Source organism: Caloenas nicobarica, chromosome 9 (genome assembly GCF_036013445.1).
Source record: "Caloenas nicobarica isolate bCalNic1 chromosome 9, bCalNic1.hap1, whole genome shotgun sequence".
Lineage (NCBI taxonomy): Eukaryota > Metazoa > Chordata > Aves > Columbiformes > Columbidae > Caloenas > Caloenas nicobarica.
The window spans coordinates 21847857-21870204 of NC_088253.1; positions in this window are offsets into that span (position 1 = coordinate 21847857).

The window sequence follows — 22348 nt, forward strand, 5'->3', positions numbered from 1 at the left end:
CTTTGTCAATACACATTTTAACGTTTGACTCCTGACTTCCCAGGAAAGCAGAGGCCAGCAGCATATTTCATAGAATCACAGAATCATAGAATCATTGTGGTTGGAAGAGACCCTCAAGGTCATCAAGTTGAGCCATTAACTCAACACTGCCACCAAACCAAATCCCTAAGAACTTCATCTCTGTGTCTGTCCAACCCCTCCAGGGATGGTGACTCCAGCACTGCCCTGGGCAGCCTGTTCCAATGCCCCACAGCCCTTTGGGGAAGAAATTGTTCCCCAGACCCAACCTCAACCTCCCCTGGCGCAACTTGAGGCCGTTTCCTCTGGTCCTGGCGCTTGTTCCTGGGGAGCAGAGCCCGACCCCCCTGGCTCCAAGCTCCTTTCAGGCAGGTCAGAGATCAGAAGGTCTCCCCTCAGCTCCTGTTCTCCAGCTGAACCCCCAGCTCCCTCAGACCCATCACCCTTGTGCTCCAGCCCCTTCCCCAGCTCCGTTCCCTTCTCTCAACTCGCTCCAGCACCTCAAGATCTTTATTGTTGTGGGGGGCCCAAAACTGACCCCAGGATTCATGGTATCAGGGCAGTATTTCAGAGAGATAAGGGCAAAAATAAGTCCCTATAATCTCACGCTGACCTCAGCAGCAGCGTCTCACATATACCTTCTCTTTAAAGGATATATAGATGCTGCAACTGGCCGTCTGCTCTGCCCTGTACCTCCTCCGCTCCAGCTCTGTCTTCCTTAAGAGCAGGAGCGGGAGATAAGTGTTTAATGAATTAGCAGAGCACATAGTTTCCCTGCAAGAAGCATTTTGCCGGGTTCCTGCCAGATGCCACGGCTCTCCCCCGTGCAGACCGCCCTGGGAGCCAGCCCTGAATTACCGGGGGATTCCAGAGACTTCCCACGGCGGCACCAGCCCTGCAGACAGGGAACCTGCAACCTCCCCACCGCCCAAACGCAACCGCAGCTTCTCACCCCTATTTGCAAGAAGTGATAAAGGTTCGAAGGGAAAAGCCCCAGAAAAAAAGGGTTCTATTGAGTTTAGAGCCCTAACGAGGGGCCGGGTTCGTTAACTCTGTGAGCAGAGGAAGGCATTGGCCTGTATTTCTTAGGTCACAGCGACAGCAGAGGAAATCTGCCAGGGCCATGATGTGGGATGGAGATTACTCTCCAGGGTGACTCCAAAAGCCAATAAAAAAATAAAAGACAATAAGGAGAAAGATAATAAAACCTTCCAGCTTTTCTATTTTGTCCCCGCAATGCCAGGCTTTTCAGGAAGGCCTAATGTTTGCCTACAGATTTACTGTTCCCCAGGCACAGGGTGCAAAGGGGCAGCTGGCGTTACTTGGCGGCTCCTGCAAAGGGCTGCAGAGCCGTGACCGACCCAGGAAAATAGTTCCTCTGTGGATGCAAACCACGTGAAAGCAGGTCATCAAACCCAGAATCCACAGGGATGGATAAGAAGCGGGTTGACTGAATGTTTTGGGAGAGTATTCTGATTTTAAGCAGATTTTTTCAAGGTTTTGGGAAAGAAAAGCCAGTAGATTCTTTTTTTTTTTTTTCCAGAAAAATTTTATCAGACCAGCTTTGCCATCGAGCTGGTCAAAAATTGGCCACTTGGTAGGAACAAGGTTAGAAATGTCCTTTCCCTGAAGAGCCCTAATTGAGGATCGGCTCACACAAGGACCTTAAATCAGAATTATTCCAGCTGGAGGCTGCTTTTTGTCCCTACAACAAGCAGAAGCTTGTTCTGCTGGGAATGGGAAGGGCCTTGGACAACGTCACAACCTCGGGACATCCAGCTGGCACATCACTGAGCATCCTCGGGATGATAAAAGCTGCTGCTGGCTTCTCCAGGGTCCACGAGCAGCTCCAGGTGTTCTCCCCGGTCCCAACCACACCAGAGCCTCCAGTCCTTGATGCATCCACCACCCAGCCCTCAGCTCCATCCCACAAGGTCACACTGAGCACATATAGAGGGTAAAAAGCCTAAATCCCAAGGCAGCACGGAGGAGGATGGCTGACACACCTCATTTGATGACCATCACTCCTTGGAGGTCTCGGCTGGTCCCATGAGGATCCCATTCGCTAGGAGGCAGGACAGCAGGACCTGATTTTCAGGGCTACTCCGCAAGACAAACATTTGCAAAACAAACCAGTGGGTGAGGAGGGATGACAACAAATCCCTCCCGAGGAAGTATCCTTAAACACACCGGGTCACCCTGACAGCTCCCACGGAGGTGACAGCCCCGTCGAGGCACTGTGATGACAATAACTCCAGCAGCTCCTCTGTCAGCATGTTGAATTAATAGTGTTTGAACCAGCCTTGGCTATTGCATCTCCCGGCAGGACCCGCGACACTCAGCATAATTTGTTATTTCTCTTGCATGCTCGTTTGTGTTCCCAAGCAGCCTTAGGGAGTAATTTCTCAACCAGTGGACAACTGCCAGGGGAGAGGAGCTGAGCCGGAGACTGAGACCCAGAGAAGATGCAGGAAGATTCAGCAGGACCCACAGACACAGAGAAGCCGTGGGAAGGAGCCCCGGGAGCATTATGAGACAAGATGCTACTGAGCAGCCAAATCTTCAGTGGTGGCATCCGCCCAACTGCTTGAAGCTTTGTCTCTTTGCCAGGTCCACCTGGCTTTCGCAGGACAACAGGGTCCACCAAGTAGAAACCCTCAAAAACAGGGCAGAAGCTGAACTGAGTGAGACCATACAGACAAATATTGTATCCAACAAAGTAGGTAATAGGAATAATACTGTCCTAGCCTTCAACTATCTCAGCCCACTTGAGATGGAGCATCCCAGTGGTTCAGAAACCACACTGGCTCTGGGAGCCAGGAAGCCAACAAAGCATGGTCTCACGGTTGGCCTCTGTGGTGGCCAGCATGATGCACATTTTAGACAGTCTTTTTCATGCTGGGCTGTTCACACTTCTCCTTTCTCTGCAGGGTTTCTGATATCTCGTGGGGTTTGTAGATCCCTGTGCAGGAGGTGAAGGCGATGGTCTTTCTCCATCCTTCCATTAAACGCCACTGAAATTGGATACCAGATCTGGAAGCGGTGAGGGAGGGTGGGAGGGCTGAGTCAAGCCTGGACACCAGGGCTGCACCAGGACAATTAATTTCTCTCATCTTTCCAAGCCCAGGCTGTCCAAACCTGGGTGCTGCACATCCACACAGGATGCTCCTGGAGGAGAACCAAGCTTGTGGGTCCAACCCTTTGGTGATGCTGCTGCACTGAGTCCAGCAACGTGGAGGGGCGGGCTGGGGTGTGGGATGCAGAAAAAGCAAAAAACATCTTCTGAGAGGAGTTTATGAGTTTTGTTTTCACCCTGAGGCAGTCTGAACAGTTGGCACTTCACTTTCTTCTCTTTTCTCCCTTGCAACAAGAATGCCTAAATATACATATTTGGAACCATTGGAATGTTTTGTTCCAGGGTGATTGAAACATTATGCTAATATTAGAGGTACTGTGTGCTTATAGAATTACATGAACATCAATATGAAATGAGAAGGCTCAAATGGGTCTCTTTTTCATGTTCTTCGCTCGACATTTTTCAGTGAAACGAAGGCATTTCCTGCAAAGGATTCAATTGCAGCAAAACTATTTCCAATGGAAAGCTGCTCTGCCTGGCCGGCTCCAGAGACAGGGAACAAAGAATTAGGTAAATAATGGCCAATATCATGACTGCTGGTGAAAACACGACCCATGGACTGTCCAAGCTGGACATTACCAATTGCTGTGGAGGAAACCCCTCAAATAGCTAAAAAGCAACCATTTGTCCTCACTTAAGACAAAAAGAATAATTCCTGGGTTTATTCTCTTCTATTGGATTTGGGGGGGATTATTTTGATTGGGTTTTTTTGTTGGTGCTCTCCAACTAATGACTATCAGAAAACCAAAATCCCTCTCCACCTTTCTTGCAAAGTGTGGACACATGAGACACCTTGATCATTTTTGCTGGATGTTCCATGGCGAGATGCCTACACCATGCCAGAAGTGGCCTCATTAACACACTCCAGAAATGCTGCCAAAAATGCCGCATAGCAGCAATTATTCAGAAATTGCTAAAAGACACCCAAGAAAAAAAAATAAAGAGCAATCCCTTTTAGCTAGATGGTTCTGTCCGCAGTTGAAAAACACATTAATCTTGCAGAACATGGCCAGCAGACAGGAGCCAAAAGGTTGACACTGGGGTGTGGTGGAGGGGAGACGTATTTACATGCTATTGCTCAGCAGGTCACAGCAACAGGATGCTGATAACATCCTGCAAACTTCCTCCCCCAACTGGCGTAGAAAAAAAAAAGAATAAAATGATGGCCCCGAGGCACATAATGACCAGCCAACCATTCACAAATTCACCTTCTGGGAATCTTGCATTTCAGAGCAGACTGGCCGATGCGGCACTTTTCTCTGGTTATAAAAAAAGGCAACTCGAAAGCAAAGAAAACGGGGCAGAGGCAGCAGCCGGTGGGTTGAGAGGGTGATAGCTCAGGGAGCACAGAATTGGTACGGTCACTCCTTTTATTGTTCCTGATGTATTTTAAATTGAGCAGCACTAGAAAAGAGGGGTTTTAATAGCTGAGTTTAGACACTTTCCTTGACAACAGAGTTCAAAGAGGTTCAGCGTCACGTTATGCTCTCAATGACACCGATATAAACTCAGACGAAGTCAAAGCAACAGGCTTAGCACGAGAAGCCCTGTGGACGTCCACGAAAGGGAGAGGAGCAGATTCTCACCACTTCCAATGTCTTTAAAATCCATAAAATTAATTTAATTTAGACTATGACCGGAGATGCGTAGGATTTCTGCAATGCGGTCAGGCTCGGGGTAGAGGGCAGCAGGAGGAAAATTGTTTACCAGCAGTACCAGGGGAATTTTTTTTTTTCCTCCCTTTCCAAATGAAAACACAAAGACATGCTCAGAAAGAGCAACGAAACCTGCCTGCAAGGAAAAATGGCCAAGAACAAAAACTCTAAATTTATCTCAGATTGAACAAAATAATTTCCTCTGACAAAGTCACCAAATCACAATCCACCCCAAACATGACGCTTACTTGGTTTTCAGACCAAGGGAGGATGCAACAAGGATCTCTGAGAGATACCAAGGGAAAGGGATTTTGCCTCCAACCGTGACTCATTTCCCCCAGAGCATGCACAGCCCATTTCCAACCATTTTTTCTCTGTATTTAACTCTCCCCCTCCAGAAAAAAAAAAATTCTAAATATCACTTACAAGACATCTCCAGTTGCAAGAGCCCCTATTCAAATAAATAATCTGTCTTCTGGGCAGGTAGGAAAGCCAGAGCTGGTACTATGGATATTTTGGTTTTACTCCCACTGATTTTAATCCAGCCCTGCTGAGCCGGTTTGGTTACACCTGTATCACGGGCTCTGCTTTCATTTATTTGCTCTGATGACATGATTATGGAGGTGGGGTGGGGTGCAGATGGTGAGGTGGCCCTTCAGCCTCGGCTCACTCATCTTCACTGAGACCCAGCAAACGTCCGCTCCCTACGGCAAAATAAAAGCTCGTTTGCAAATACGCATTCCCAGAGTCTCGTTCCCAATTCTGGTCTGCTTTGCCAAATTCTGGAGAAATTAAACAGAACCACACCTCTTCATTATACACACAGACACACATAATACACCTATGTATGTACATATATTTCCTTTCAACAGTAAAGCTGCATTTTGGAGCAGATCCAGGATGCCGTCCCCAACCTCTACATTTTTGGAGGGGGTGCCTGCAGCATCTCACAAAGCCCACTCTGTCATTTTTACTTGTCCCTCCCCAAAATGCTTCTGTGAAAGTGAAACCTGCCCTGGAGCAAATCTACCTTTTGCTTGGCCACTCAGCAGAAATGTTTTTTTCTTTGTAGGAAGCGTGACCGTTCATCTTGGCAGGGTCTCCATCGCCAGCCTGGCAAACAACCTCTGCAAAACGATCCCTTGCTCCAGTCACCCCTGCACACAGGCAGTGGGGCCGTTTCGCCCGTGGAGGGTTTCCAGCTCCACCTACGCTCCTGCATTTATCAATTTATCACCACCCGTCTCCTGGGTGCTTCTGGTGTAGGTGCTACAAAAAAAAAAACCCAAACCAACCAAACCCATAAGCCAAGGTTTGCAAGGAGAGGGGATTTTCACCCAACTCAAAACTGGGTGGTGATCCTGCACTTTTTCTTACCTTTGCAGTATCTTTTGTGTCCTCACGCATCAGTTTTGGGGTTCAGCCAGCAGCTCAGCAGTGATGACCGTGCAGTAGGTAGAATAAACCCACCAGCACATTCCCACATCTTCCTCCTCCCACCCATCAGTCCACATTGAGAACATCTCCCCTTGAGCTCATCACAGAAAATAAAGGACCGAATAAGGCTGATACCATCTTCTGAAGCCCCGAGGGACGCCACGATTCGCCCTGTTTCATTTTCAGGTCATCGCTCCTGGAGTAAAAAGAGGAAAGCAGAGCCCCAGGGCATCCAGACCCGCTCACACAGACCCAAGCAGGAGCCCTGGGGCGAGCACACGGGGACCGAGGTGGCATCCCAGGCTGTGGCCCCAGCAGCATCTTGCTCCCATCACAAGCTTGCGATGCAAATCCACCCAGCACAGATTTTGTGCAAGCTGAATGTGAAGGTAACCAAAGGCTTTCTCTAAATCTGCATCATTTTTTGCTGTATTTCTGGTCACCATCTTCCAGCCACAGGGATTTTTGGAAGGACTTTTGTCCTGGATTTCTGCTCTTTAAAGGGCAGATCCTCCTGGATGCTGCATGCAATGAGATGGGAGCATCTAGCCGCAGGAGCAAGGAGAGATATGGAGTGTGTTTTCTTGTTGTGGAAACTGGATTTAATAAAAATAAATGGCTTTGGCAGCTCAAACATCCCCCACTTGCTGCTCTAATGCCAAAGGAGGTGACATAAACAGTAATTTCATCTGCCTCCTCTCCCTGCACACACACCTACCCAGACTAAATGCAGCCAGGGAAGAAAAAAAATCTCAGTGCTAAGAAATGAGCTCAGATACAAAAAAAAAAAAAAAATAAAAAAATTTAAAAAAAAGGTTTCCTTCTGATTTGGCCAAGAGGAACGAAAAGAAGATCCAGGAGAACAGAAAGGTCTCAGGGGTGGAAACTGGGATCTGCCTCCTCCCAGGTTTGAAATGGCCGAGAAAGGTCCATGCTGAGGAGTGAGATGTAATAATATGTGTTGCAGAGCTCAGCACCCTCAGAGGTGCAGGTCCTGGGGACCCTGCTCTGATACACCCTATAGGTGCTGTATAGGGGCAAAGCATCCCTAGCAATGCACAGGGGTTACTGCAGCATCAGGACCTCCCAACCATGAGCTGGATTCCTGCCTTCATGCTTTCCCCATGGAGAAGATGCTCATGGGGTCCTCTGGCTTCACTGCGCGCAGCTCTGGCTTTCCAGGTGGGATCAGAGCTTGGAAATCTCTGGTCACTGGGAAAATAACTGCTAAGAAAGGGCTTTTTTAGACTTTTGATGGTTGTGGACATGGTCATTCCAAAAGTAAAAATAAGGCCCCTATAGCACACCTATCCCTTGGGTACATCATTTTCAAGCACAGATGGGGAGAAATGGAAGGTGGAGCCTTGAAGGGAAAAAGTGCCAAAGAAACCAGTCTGTGGACAACAAAATTAGAATTAAAGGAGAGTAGAATAAAACAAAAGAGGAAGGTGTAATAAAGGAAAAGGAACTTCTCAACCATCCTCTTTCTTTCCTGACCCAACTCTATCCTCTTTCCCCGGATCCAGACTCAAGAGGCAGAACCAGAAGATGCTCGTAAGCACTGGTGGGGCTGACAGGAGCGGGGCAAGGGCTGCAGATCAAGCAGACCTGGGCCACGACGTGGGGAACACGGAAACTCTGCTTCACCCTGGCACATCCAGCACATCAACGCAGTGAGGAAATTGCAGCTCCTCGGGCTGGTTTCTGCTCTGGGTGAAGCAGGGTGAGACGCTTGAAGCCCCAACAGAGAGTTCACCAGTCCTGCCCATCCCACGCATCCATCTCTGGTCCCCTGTGCAGAAAAAGTCCCAGGGAAGGGCTGTTTCCATCCACCTCCGCCTTTCCTTGTCCGGCTGGCAGCAGAGCAACACTGCTCAGCTCGGGTAGGATTAAAACCCAGCTGATTAAAACAAAATAATAGTAGTCTCTTGCACAGCAACACAGTGCCCCAGTCCCTGCATGCACCGAAGGCGTTAGTTAGGTCTCTGCAGCTGAACTTCAAGCTCCAGGAATGCGATTGTCACCGAAAGGGGAAACGGCTGGGGACAGTGTCCCGATTGCTATCCGGCCACCCTAATTAACGCCTTTGAGCAGCAGCCAGCCGCTCACCGAAAAGTGAACTTTCCTCTGAACTCCATTCCTCGCGCCAGAGGGAGCTTCTCAGCCCCTGCCTCGCATCCCCGCGCCCCTTATCTCCCCCCCTGGAGCTTTCCTGTTTATATTTCCCATTAGATTACTGTAATTAATGCAATAACAGCAGATACTGTTTGGGAACGCGGCTGGCTATGCCTCGGTGGAAGAGGGTTCGGTGCTGCTTTGCGAGGATGATGCTCCTGCGACACATCTTTGCGATGGGATTTGCAGCTGCTCGCTCCCGCAGCTGGAGATGCTCCCTGAGCTGCACCAGTGCATTTCTGGCCCCAGAAATTCAGAGCGACACCCCCCTAGAAAACTTCTGAGGGGCTTAGGTGAAGATTTACTTCCAGTGGGAAGAAAGCAAGCAAATTAAAATGCAACCAAGCCCATCTCTGATGCACCCGGAGCGGTCTGGGTGGGCAGCAGGGGAACAGATGCAAACAGCCCCTTTGCTGGGGGTGCCTTTTTGGGTGCACACCCCAAAACCAGCTCCAGGGCTGAGGTTAACCTTGGCGCTAGGGGAGCACCCTCGGGCAAGGTGGTGAGCACCATAAATCATCACAGAGGCTCCCTGCCCCCAGTCCATTAATCCTTCAGGAGATGCAGTTAACATCCAGTGCATAAAATGGCACTGCAGATGTTTGCACTGCCACGTGGCATAACGCTGCCTTTTCTCAGAAAAATGGACAATTTCTCCCTATTTATCCCCCACCCCAATTTTGCCCTGCAGGCACTGGATACAGCTGCTGGGGTCTGTCCTGTCCGAGGGCAGGGAAGGGAGGACAGGAGGTATTGGATACTCATATACAGCCTTTACACATTTTCTTCCACTCCTATTTCCCCAACTACCTTTAATTTAAGCCAAATGGGTCTAGGGGTTGATCAGGTTTAATTATCGAAGAAGAAAAAGAAACCTGTCTTGATTTCCCTGCACCCCTCATTTTCCTTCCCCCCAGGAGAAGACCCCATCGCTCCGTATGACTTCTGTGGGTCCTGAAAACAGCCGATCCCATTCCCTCTGATGCTGAGGGGCAATCGTCTGGGGGAAACCAGAGTCATAAACCCCATCCCTCGCCTTTAATTGAAGGCGAGCCCTGTGCAGATCGCTATCTGAATCAAAGTCCCCCAGCTGATGTATGTGCTGGGCTGTGCGTCAGGGACCCTTTGGTGGAAACAGCCCCCTTGCTGTTATACGGCACCCAGGGGAACTGTCGCTATTGGCTTTCCAGACCTCTCAAATCCTGGGGAATTTAGTGGCGGGGTGGTCAGAGGGAGCTGCAGCACATCTGTGCTCCCCCTCATCGACACGTAGGTAGCAGGCTAATAGGTGCTATAGAATAACCCAAAAAAGCAAGGGGTGGGAGATATGTATCTTCAAGGAGGGAAGAAATTTAGCAGGAGGGCGAAGTAGAACAAGTAGAAAAAGAGAAGGGGAGGGAAAAAAAAAAAAAAAAAAAAATAAAAGACTTTGAAATCAAAGCCCTGGTTGATGCCATCTCAGGGCTGGGAAGTGGCCTGGGGAGCAGATGAGGGGGAAAGGTGGGCTGGGAGGGGAAACCTGCCCCTGGCATGGGGATGTGGTTGTTATTAATACACCTTTTTGGTGGGGAACCGCCAGAAATCAAGGCAGGCTGGCTCCCGTGCCCTGGCACAGACAGAAGTGCCGGCGTTGGTGACTTCCAGCAGGTCTCCTTAAGGAAAATTCATTTGGTCCCAGTGCTTGTGAGCTCTTCCACTCAACTAGTTACCCGCAAAGTCTTGATATTTGGCCTTTATTAGCATAGGGCAGAAGCAAGACAGAAATAGGCCCAAATCTGGAGAGAAAAGGAGAGCACCTCATGCTTCAAAATCCAGAAAAGAGTAAAACTTCATTCTGCCCTTGGCCCGCAATATTGATTTTCTCAGTAACTGGCCAAAGTATGCACATATACCCTACAACAATACTGCCTGGCATGTGCTTCTCTCCAGACTCCGTTTTTCTAGCACATTCAGCTCATTTATTTTTTGCCTTCCATGCAATAAATCCTGCTCATTGTCTAAGTGGGATCAAAGCAGATGCTGCAGCTGCCGCCGCTCCCCAGATCTCTCGCCTGTGGGTGATCTCTTGCTCCTTGATCACTCGGGGACCCTTTGCAGCCGCTGCCACGCTCACCCCCCATCGTAAACCTGCCGCCTTTCACTTCAGGCATTGAAAACAACATTTCCCTTTTGAAACTTCATCAGCTGCCAAGGCAGAAGGGCTTGGAAATACTGTGTATAATAACCCCTCTGGCTGCTGGCGTTTGCAGATGTTCCCCAGCTGGAAGATTTGCAGTTTGCATGTCAGCAGCGCCGACCCCGCTGCAGCTCCTGACCGAGCCCCCGCCGCCGGCGTGATTTGTGGCACATCGGCTGTTGTGTGGGAAGGGAATTAACCTATTTGCAAGGATGAGCAAGGGAATTGCTGATCTTGGTTTCCCCTCCGGGTATGTGAGCAACACGCCTTCCCGAGAGCTCTGCCGCAGCCTTAACTCCTCCGGCTGCAAGAAGCGTGCACCATGATCCTGGCTGCTGGGGCAATAAATATAATGTTCCTCCTTCCACCTACCAGCACAGCGGGGTCAAGAGCCTGCGGGTCAGTCCAGACGAGCTGAGGATGCTCGTAGCTCCCTGCCCTGCTTGACCCCACAGCTCACACAGCATTTCTCCTGAACATCCCCCTGCCAGAGCCTGCTGCCAATTTCGGATGGCGTCCAAGTCCTCCAGAGCCAACAGCTACGGCTGTGCCAGGAGCAGAGGATTTGCTGTAACAAGGGAGAGGGCAAAGGACCAGGGGTGCGATGTGCTCGCGCGCTGCCCGTGCCCGGCCCATCGCTCCACGGAGATGCACGTGCATTGACAAGGTACCTTTTTGGTGGCGCAGATCGGTTTTGCCTTTGCTGGAGGAGCAGAAGCTTCAGGGAAGCCCTTGAGGATGTGGGGAAATTATCCAGCTCGTTTGATGAAATCACAGCCTTGCTGGCAAATGAAAAATCCAGCAGCGCAACAAATCCTGCCCGGGGGCTCTAGGAGGAGATGAAAAACACAGCAGGCACTTGATGCAAAGCACCAATTCAATATAAAGTCAGGCTGCTGGTTCACAGCTGCCCGCTCAGCTGCGCACTTGCAGGTCTCCTGCCAGATCAGAATTGTCAGTACCACTCTGCCCTCCTGTCTCGGGCATCACCGCTGCTCCCAGGGCGGCATCACACAGCATGAACCTGCCGCACAGCTCAGGGGCTGAGGTTAACCCAGCACCCGCGACGTGCACAGCACCTGAGGCCTGGGCAATTTCCCAGACATGCACCTGAGACACACATGCAGCAGCGGAGACCTGCACAGCACCCAGGACGAGTGCAGCACCCTTGATGTGTAGTGCAGCACCCTGAATGCACGCAGCAGAGCACCCTTGATGTGTGCAGCATCCTCAGTGTGTGCAGCACAGCATTTGAGACATGCACAGCAGCTGTAACACACGCAGCACTCAAAATGCATGCGGCACCCTCTGTGTGCAGCACAGCACCCATAACATGCACAGAACCCTCGATGTGTGTAGCACAGCACTTGTAACACACACAAGCACCCTTGATGCACACAGCACCCTCTGTGTGCAGCACAGCACTCCTACCATGCACAGCACCCTCGAAGTGTACAGCACAGCACCCGTAACATACACGAGCACCCTTGATAGCACCCATAACATGCACAGCACCTCGAAGTGTACAGCACAGCACCCGTAACATACACGAGCACCCTTGATGCACGCAGCACAACATCTGAGACATGCACAGCACCCTCAGTGTGTGCAGCACAGCACCCATAACATGCACAGCACCCTCGAAGTGTACAGCACAGCACCTGTAACATACACAAGCACCCTTGATGCATGCAGCACAGCATCTGAGACATGCATAGCACCCTCAATGCATGCAGCACAGCATCCGAGACATGCACAGCACTCAAGATGTGTGCAGCACCCTCGATGCATGCAGCACAGCATCTGTAGCATGCACAGCAACCAATGTGTGTGCAGCACCCTCGAAGCAGGCAGGCCAGCCTCAAAGTGTGCAGCAGAGCATCCGAGACATGCACAGCACCCAAGATGCATGCAGCATCCTCAATGTGTGCCACACAGCACCGAGAGGAGGCCGGGATCAGCGTGCGATGGCTCTGGCTCTCACTAGAGGGAAGCAGTCTCCAAGAGAAGGAGTCTCCAGGAGAAGCTGGACAAGCTGGACCAGGTTCTCTCTGAGCAGCTGGAGCTTTCCTTCCCTGTTGCCTGGAGAGGGTCCACGGAGCAGCCCTGGAGGAGTCTGTGCCACCATCCCTGTGCAGAGACATTTCCCTCGGGTCTGCATGTCCCCAGCGCTCACCAGGATGGAGAGTGGCTTTGGCGTGAGCCCTGTAGGGTCTCCAGGAGAGCTGGGCTTGGGTTGGCATAATTTTGGGTAGCTTGGTAGCCCACACCTCCTCAAATCTCCCTCAAGTCCCCCAATTCCTCCCATCCTCAAAGGCTGGTCTGTACCAGCATCACTCACCCAGGGACCTTCCTTCAGACGCTGCGGACCTGCCAAGGAGAAATACAGGTTTAGCTGAATCCGGGTTTAGCTGAGTCCTGTCTGAGTCCAATCTCATACCGCTGCTCCTTTCCATTCCTTATTGCTCCAAGAAAAGTCACCAAGAATCAGTCCTACGTGAATTAAAGCAGGGAAGTGCGTTGAGATCCAGGCAACACTAAACATCGCTCAGGTATGGTTTATACCAGCACAGAAAATAGCAGCTCTCCTACTTTTATTACCAATGATGCACACATTACAATCCGGCAGTAAAACTGCAAATCCACTGGTTAATGGCAAGCCAGGGCAGGTGGGAACAGAGGAATTGCATTGATAAATGCATCTTCCCACTGCATTGAGACTTTCTATAGGAAAAGAGAACCGTGGAGCAGCTGAGAAATGTGTAAATGACCATTTAAAGACAGCAGCACAGGTAGAAAAGCAGAGAATTCAAGCTTTTGCCTTCATTTCTTCTCCGAATCTATTTGATTTGGGACATTAATGTTTTAAAAGCTTCATATATTTATGAAGAGTATTGTTCATACCAACTATACCGATGTGCAGAACATGTACAAAATACAGTATAGTTATAGCTAGAAATGGAATATAAATGCAACCATTTAAAATAAGTTTTTTAAATTGTTTCCTTGATTTTGGAAAGACAGCATAACCTCTATATTAAGGTATAAGGGCAACTTGTTATATAGTCATTTAATAACCATATGATAGAGAGATCAGCCAGAGAGATAGAGCATTAAAAGGTACAAAGACCTGATCCAAAAGCCCTTTCTTAAAACAACCAGTTTTGCCTCTAAGTCCTGTGTTTTTATGAAGCTTTGTAAAATAGTCTGGAATAAAACCAGATACTTTAAAAATCAATATGCATAGATGGTTCCACTTCCCCACTTGCCTTAGGGAAAGAAAGAGCCTGGTGAAGGAATAAGTTCAATTTTTAAGGAAGTTTGAGAAAAGGTTAGATTTTGAAACCCCAGAGTGCCTCCTCTGGGCTGATTTAGGGGAAAAAGCTGAGTTTCTGTTTTCTCATTTGCACTCAGGGTGACATTTTTTGCTGCTCAGCTGCCAGGACAGTGATGTCTGTGCAAAATGCCTCCCAGCACAGCGGCCTCGTATGAGCTGCTGTTAATAATTCGGGTGGTCCGCTTGCGATACCCAGCGCCTTCAAACGGCTCCCGACGTGCTTCATGTGCTTCGGCAGCTGCATTTTGCTAAAAACTGAGATGCTAAAATACGCCCGGCGCTCTCCCAAAAGAATGCAGAAATAGCTGAATTAGCGCGGCCCTGAGAGAGGTCATTAGGAGCTGACTTCTTATCGTGACAGCTATTTATCTATCGAGACATGAGATTGTCCAAAGCTGAACTCCTGGCAAAGGGCATGGCACAGCTCCAGATTGGTGGTTGCCAAACGGTATCACTCGGTGCATATTAAACATCCTTAATATCATGGTGCTAATCGGCAACAAGAAGTAGGAAAATAGGATTTAATCTCGACAAGGAACTCCCACAGAAACTGTGTTTTCTGCCTCCCAAGGCGTTCTCATACAATATTCCCCTAAATCACCATGTTTAGGCATCCATCCGTTACGAGCACAGCTTAATATAAACGGCTTGGAAAAAGCAAAGGGGGATTCGGATTCAAAGTCTCACAGCTGCAAAGGGATTTCTCTCTCTCTGCGAAGGTCTAGTTTAATTTGAGACTAAAAAGCAGGAGATTTGTTCCAAGAGGGACTCAAGCAGGTGACCCAAAGCAGGGCTTGCTCTGTGCCTGCCTTCCCACCTAGAGAAGTCTAGTCTCTACCCAGCTCTAGGTATGGACCTAAAAGAGGTTTTTGGAGCAAAACTCGTCAAAAGAGGAAAGCCGGCTTCTTCAGATGCATTTTCTTGGCAGCTTAAGGCTTTTTGGTTGAATTTGGGCTGCAACAGAGCCTTTCTGCAGCACACCCCCACCTTGTGCCTGCTCTGAGCTACCCTGGGGATTCGATTCAGCCAAAAAAGTAGTCATTGGTCTTTTCAGAAAGGTTATTTTTGGCAGGATGGGCTCCTTGAACCGGTTGGCATCCCGGCCCCTGGAGCACCAGGGTCTGCGGGATCCACGTCCCCAGGGAGAGACGGTGGCCCAGGAGTCCTGATGCGACCCCGTGGCCACGGTCACTTCCCCCGCCGCAGCTTTCCCGTGTGACCTGCGGGGTTTTGGGGAAGCTGGCTTCAGCCCCACGCGGCTGTGCCCCTGCTGTGGCCACAGAGGAGCTCCCCAGCTCCAACCCTGCCCCAAAATCCCCCTTGGAGAGCCCAGTCAGCTTTCGGGGCTCTCCTCACCTCAACCCCTTCTTCTCCACTTCTCGCATCCCAAGTCTTGCTTCATGAGGCTGAGGATGCCCACGTTGCAAGGCCTTCGCTGCAATAGCAATGATTGTGCGAGGATCTAACCTAGCAAGCTTGCACATAGCTTCCATGGAGCTTACACCAAGCTTACACAAAGCTTGCACCTTGCACACAGCTCCCAGCAGAGCGGCAGGGATTTGCTTCCCAGGCTCGACTTGCTCCTGGGGAAAGGAGCAACCACAGGGGTTGGCATCGAGCATGCACTGGTCCTAGCAGTTGGTGAGGGGTGGGATGTTGTCCCTGCAAGGGAGAAAAAAATCGAGTGATGGGGCCGGGATGCCACATCCTCACCCTCTTGCATACAACATGCAAGGCTGCCCTCCAGGTTACAAGCATCAGAAAATATCTGAGGTGCCTGGTCCATCCTGCTTTCAGCCAGCACCGTGCCTAAAAATCTTTTGGCAGCTTTTCTTGGAAGATACGCACCAAGATAGATGCTCAAGCTGAGTTTGGCACCTTCACAACCTTCTCCCTCTGCTTTTCTGTCTTTTCTCACCCAGCTTTGGCCACAACTCTCTGCTTTAAGCACTGCTGCGTTTGCTTTGGCACAGAGGTTTCATGAAGGAGCTCACTTTCATAACAAAGATGGGTTGCATCTCCTCCAGCTTGTCCTGGGGAGACCTAACCTTTCTCCAGGTGAGATCTAACCTTTCTCCAGACTAAGGGCTCCACCGAGGTTTCTCTGTGGCCACACGTGTGTGCACAGACCAGGCTTTACCTGCTACGGTCCTGATTTTGTCCCTCACCTTCATCTCTCCCAGCGATGAACCCAGCAGCTGGGATTTGTCCCACCTGCCCCGCGGCCACCCTGGGCTCCCTCCGGAGCCACCAAAGGGCATTCACATCCCTGGGACAACCAAACCCATAAAAGATGCTCATAGGAAGGTCCTTGACCCCACTAACCCCCCAGGGAAGCCCAGGGAATATTTCCCCACGGGCTCTTACCTTCCCCACCACCGCTCTGCCTTTCAGCACAGCAGCATTTATAGCAGCCCCAAGCGATTCTATAGCAAAAAAAAAAAAAAAAGGCAAAAAAAAAAAAAAAGCTGATTTCACCCCCCACTAAACCAGCCTGAAGAAGATGCACGGTCAGAGTTTGTCAAACCCCACAAGCTGCGTTTGTCCCCTGGCTCAGCAGCACGTCTTGCAGAAAGAGGAAATGGTTTGGAGGCTGCTATTTTTAATTTTTTTTTTAAATGAACCAAGTGTAAACTAAATGCTGACATGAAGGAGCAACAGGAAAGAAGTTTTGCATCAAGAGAAAGTGGCCGAGCAGTTCCCACGAATGCTCTCCTGCAGGGGACAGGGCTTTATGTATTAAATATTAATATATACGTTCTGCAGCGGTGCCTGCAGTTGCCAAAGCAGTTTCAGAGCCAGTCTGTAATTAGTGCTGGAAAAATCAACACTGAGATTCTTATTTTTGCAAAAGCACCAGATGATTCCCGCGAGCAGGCAGTCAAGAAGAGATTTTAGGTTAAGCCCCATGCCTTGGGAGCACAATTTTTAAAAGTAATTTATTTTTAACCAGGGGTTTGCCCAGAGCTCCCCCCCTCAAAACTGGTGTTGCACAACTGACATCAGGGTTTGGTCTGGGGACTTAGGGCAGAACTGAGCCTTCTGGCTCTGGACATCCAGTATAAACCTACAGAAAGCACCTGGATCCTCCAAAAATTCCCCCTGAGAAATAAATAGTCCTGCTCCTTTTCCAAAGTTTGCTTTGGGAAAGCAGGATGTTACTGGGAAACAGCATCTGGAGAGAGTTGCTGGGTGATAGAGCAGCCAGATCCACCAGCTGCCAGGACAAAAACACACCAAAAAAACCCCAAAACAACAACAAAAAAAACCACACCAAAAAAAAAAGAAACAGAGCAAAGGAGAGGGGACATCCATGCTCCCCCATGATGGGGAGAAACCCACTGAAAATGAACCTAAAATGAAAATTTGGCCCAACAGCTCCAGCAGGAGCTATAAGAAAGAAAGGAACAAGCAAGCAGCTCAGCCCCTTCATCTCCCTCCAGCAAACATATACAACCCAAACATATAGGTTACTTTGCCTACAGGGTACATAATAACCTGTTCCAACCACTAACACAGCAAAAAGAAAAAAAAAAAAAAAAAAAAAAGGCGGGAAGGGGAAAGGAGGGAAAAGGAGAAAAAAAAGCTGCAGCAAGAGCATTTCCTTTTCTTCTGCTCCCAATTAGCCTCATTAGCCATAGCAGGGTCCGCCCTGCTGAATTTAAAGGGCCAGTGGTCAAATAAGCCTCTTGGGGTGGTGTCTATATGAAGGTGAGGTTTGTTTGCTTTGTAGGTGATGGAAATATGGTTAAGACAGCCTGAGGTTTGGGTAGCACTAGTTCTGCTGCAGGCGATAGGAGTAATTCTCTTTATTGACTATGTCGTCTGTAAGTAATGTTAATGCAAAAAAATATTAAATATACCTGGAAAAGATCAGTAGGGGAGCCCAAGCAGGGGAATGTGATTGATGTGGGAGTTTTACTGTTTATATTCTCAGCAGAAAGTAAGAGCAGAAAATGAGCCATGCCTTGGGAAGGATTAGCTGGAAACCAGCTTAAGCCCAGGACCCTGGTGGCTGAGCTGTCTCTGGCCATCTTCTCTATGCTGGAAATTTGCAGCATCCACAGGTTTAGGAATCGCCTCTAGACTCACTGTTTGCCATGAGCTGAGCTGAGGAGCAAGCTCAGGGTTAAAAAAATAATAAAAGGGCCGTGGGGACATGAGGATGTTTGTCCCACGTCCCTGCTGTGCTGATGGCGAAGGGTTTGAGGATGGGATCTGCAACCTGGGGTGGTGCCTCAGTCGGGATACGGCCTCAGATGTATCAAAAAGGTTTTTTTCTGCTGTGCCAGAGCTGCAGGGTTTCCCTAAGTGCCAGGCTCAGCTAACCCAGCTGCTCAGCAGCACTAAAAAAAGGCTAATTCCTATCTCCCACACACATTCAAACCACCCTGCCTGTGAAATAGGAGCTCGGAGCACAGCAGGACTGTGCCGTGGGCTTCGCTATTTGCTAACGACGATAAAAGCAACGGCTTCGGCTGCCAAAAGACCTGCGTTTGCAGAAGCGACGCTTTATTTTCAGGGAGTTTGCAAGGTGGAAAGGCGGCACGACGCACGCAGCCACTGGGTGGCAATCACCATCCAGCTGTATCACCGAGCCAGCACCCTTGGGACACACTGAGCATCCCTTCCCTTCACCCCACATGCAAATGCAGGAACATCTGGTAGCGAGGACTTGTAAAGATAGCCCTCGGCTAAGCAAATACAGGAACAGGGGCTCAACCAAGCTGTCGTGTAGTTAAAGTTTGCCTTTTTATTTTTTTTTAATTGTTATTTTTTTCAATGCTCATTTGCCTGTTGTAGTTCACTCTGCTGCATCTCGCTTGGCTTTATCATCTGCCTGCAGGCTCCGTGCAGCGTGTGGCACGTTGGCACTGTCCCCATCCTGCTGGGGTAAAGTGACCCTTTGAGAAGGGATACTGTCCTCTGAAAGGCCTGGATTATCCTTAAAAGCTTCCTTTTCACTCTCCTTGGTTGCTTTTGAGAAGGATCAGGTATCTCTTGCAGGGGATCTGGGTTATGCATGGGATTCAGGCTTGCCAGCATCCCGGGGGCACCCAGACAGTATTGGGGGGACTTGTCTGACACGCAGCTGAGGCATTTGTGCAATTCCCTCTTGCTCTCTGCAGGCTGGTTTGGAGTTAGGACCGAAGGGCTGGAGAGGAAACCTGCGGTCTGGGAGACTAGAGCCTGCTTGGGCTGGGAGCTGGAGACGGATTCAATGTGCTTCTGCCACAGGCTTCCTTTGCAGCCTTGGGTAAATCCCCCAGTGTCCCCTGGCCTCCGTTTGCTGTCTGTGCATTGGGACATCAGCACAGCTCTGCCCCAGGGAGGTATTCTGAGGACAAGGTTACATCTGAAATACCCAAAGTGCTTAAGCTGGACCTGCAGCAAGTTTTTTTCATGTGTACTGCAGAACAGCATCATTCAGACCCAAAGACCTGATGATTCAACTCTACGTACTGAAATGCAGCAAGCAGCAAACCACCACACAGACCTTTGGTTGGGTTGGCTCTACCCAGCTCCCTGCTGCAATTTTCAGACCTGCTTTACAATCAGAATTACCGTGAACCACACTGATAACAAACCTTCAAACAGCACCTTCCTCCCCGCCTCGCAAAAGATGCTTTAGCCAGACCTTGGCTGTTGCAGCTCAGGTTGGTTTTGGAGAGCCCCAAGATGTTGGGGGAAGATGGAGAAGACCAACCCCCCAGAACAGGCATTCTGCCCCAAAATGAGCACAGCCACCTCTTCCCCCTTTCCCCAAACCGCTGCCCAGAGGGAAGGAGGCGATGGGGTGGCATCACTCCGGTGCCAATGAGTAAGATACTGTGGTTCCCCTCTGGTTTTGTGGGCCCAAGCACCATGGATTGCGATGCTGCGATAGGTCCCGGGGCTCGCCGCTGCGGTCGCCGCTGAAGAAATAGCTGCAGTGGCAACGGGGAGAGGAATTGTAACGGGTGGTGAAGCGAGGAGAACCAGGGCGCTGCTACCGCGGGAAAGCAAAAGGTACCTGAGACTGGGGCAAGAGCAGAGGAAGGGGCCTGATGGAGAGGGAAAGGTCAGGTGATGATGCAGGACCATCTACAGTGCTCCTGGTACTTATCCAAAATGAGTAGCCTGGTGGAAAAGGAGAGACTGGGAGGGAAGGGTCGATGCAGGGAGGAATGCTGAAGAAAGGGATGAAGCCACCTGCAAGGTACCTCTCCCCTGGACTTGGACAGACTCGCCAAAGGAGCAGATGATCAACCTGATGCTGCCAGGAGCGGCCAGCGATGGAGGGACCAACACCCCATTTCAGTTTAAGGAAGGAACCAAAGGAACCAGAGCCACTTCTGCTGGGAGGTGAGTGATGCAAACATCCTCCAGCGCGGTGGCCGGGCTGCTGGCTCATTCTGCAGGCGGTTGGGTTCATCCTCCAGAAGAGACGCTCCCCATCGCAGATGGCCCGCTGCCACCCTGAGCACACAAGGCAAGGCAGAAGATTGGCATTGGCTCAGTGACGAGAGCCCATTTCTGACTCCAAGTACAGTATTAACCTTAAAACCATCTTGTTCTTATTGGATGAAGGCAATAAGTGAAGAATTCACCTGGGCGTGGCCTTCCCAGAAGGAGTGAAGCTGATACCTCCATGCCCCTGAGCACAAATAGCCTAATTCAGCCATCAGATTCCTCGGGCTAATCATTAAACAGGAAAACGTCTTTACAGCTTACAAGAACTTGCTGCCAACATCTGCTCCCAACACGAGGCTGCCAAAGTTTCCAGGAAACCTTCTCAGCCTTTTTTTTATCATATTTATTGAATGTTGTAACTCAGTGCTGGTGGCACATTTAGGCAAGTGTCTCAGGAGATTAAAGTCCTGGTTTTAACCATGCAAATGGTCTAATGAGTGTTGGCTGGAAGATATTTTCAGGCATGATGGGGCCTTGTTCTGCTGGTTTTCAGACACGGACATGCAGAAACTCAACCACGAGAAGCTGGTTCTTGGGCTTTCTCAACTCAGAAGGCCACCAGGTTGAGAGGAGGTATCTGCAGTTCTGTTTCCTGGCCAACCTGACCACCAGATCCTTCCAGGTCACCTCCAGGAGACATTACCCTAGGTGGCATCAGCCGGTCATGGCTGCAGAGATGTATTATGGGTTGAGAGGAGGTGGTTGCAGCTCTGGTTCCTGGCCAACCTGGCCACCAGATCCTTCCAGGTCACCTCCAGGAGATGTCACCCTAGGTGGCATCAGCTGGTCATGGCTGCAGAGATGTTTTATGGGAAGCAGGAGTTTGTGCGGCTGAGCCGCGGTGCCCACGCAGAAGTGAGGGCCCTGCTGCAGTTTCACGCAGGTGGAACCAAGAACAACGGGAGGCACCGACACCGAAAGTCCTGCCTTGGTTTCAATGGTGAACCACATGGTTTTCTTGTATTGTTTTTATTCTTGGCCCAAAAATTACTTCGACCTGGTTATTTCCCCTGAAACCATCGCAAATCGGCACTCAGCCAATCATGGCAGGGCTCCTGGCCCAATATTCCGTTCTTCCCTTTTATGGTCATAATCTGGCCTCTCCGAGGGGAAAAAAAAAGAAAAAAAAAAAAAAAAAAAAGGTGAGAAGAGACCTGACCAAAATGCGGTTGGCTGGTTCCGTGTGGCAGGTTGTCCCATGATCTGCACCCGTCAACACACCACAGGGCCAGAAAAGGGGAAAAAAGCCATCGAGCAGAAGGTGATGACGCTTGTGGGCTCAAAAAAACCAAGTCCCAGCAGGCACCTGAGATGATGAGACATGGAGAGAACCGGCGGATGTTCTGGCAGACACCCCGACCATCTATGCTAATGATAATCAACTAATTGGAGCTCAGGAAAATGGTATTAGGCAGCATGAGTGGTACTGGTTGTGGTTCTGGGAAGACTTCCGAGGCTCAACCTTGAGTTGGACCCTTGTTGCTCTGGTTGTTCAACTAACATGGGAGAAAATTCTAAACATTGCCCCAAAGAGACCCCACTCCAAGTGAAGGAAGGTCTTCCTCCTCCCACCTGTGATGATGGGAGCAGATAGAAGTGGATTTCTGTTCATGGGTACCAAATGGCGTTTACAGATCTTGGCCTCAAAGCCTTTGGGATGGCAACACCTCAAGCTCCTCCATGGACCAAAATAAATCCAAGTCCCTGATAGGTCAGTTTGATGATTTCCACCACTCGCAAATGTGATCGAACCCTGATCTGAGGGACAGGGCCTGCTTGAAAATTCACACTGCAGAATTCAAACCCCACAAGCAGGTACCAACCCAGAGCTTCCCAGAACTGGAGATGTTTGGATCTTCAGCATTTTTTCCTGGGCACCTCCTGGTTCCCAACCAAGTAATCGCACGTTAGTCTTTGCTCATCTTATCCTGCGATGGAGAGGAGGTGGATAAAGCAGATAA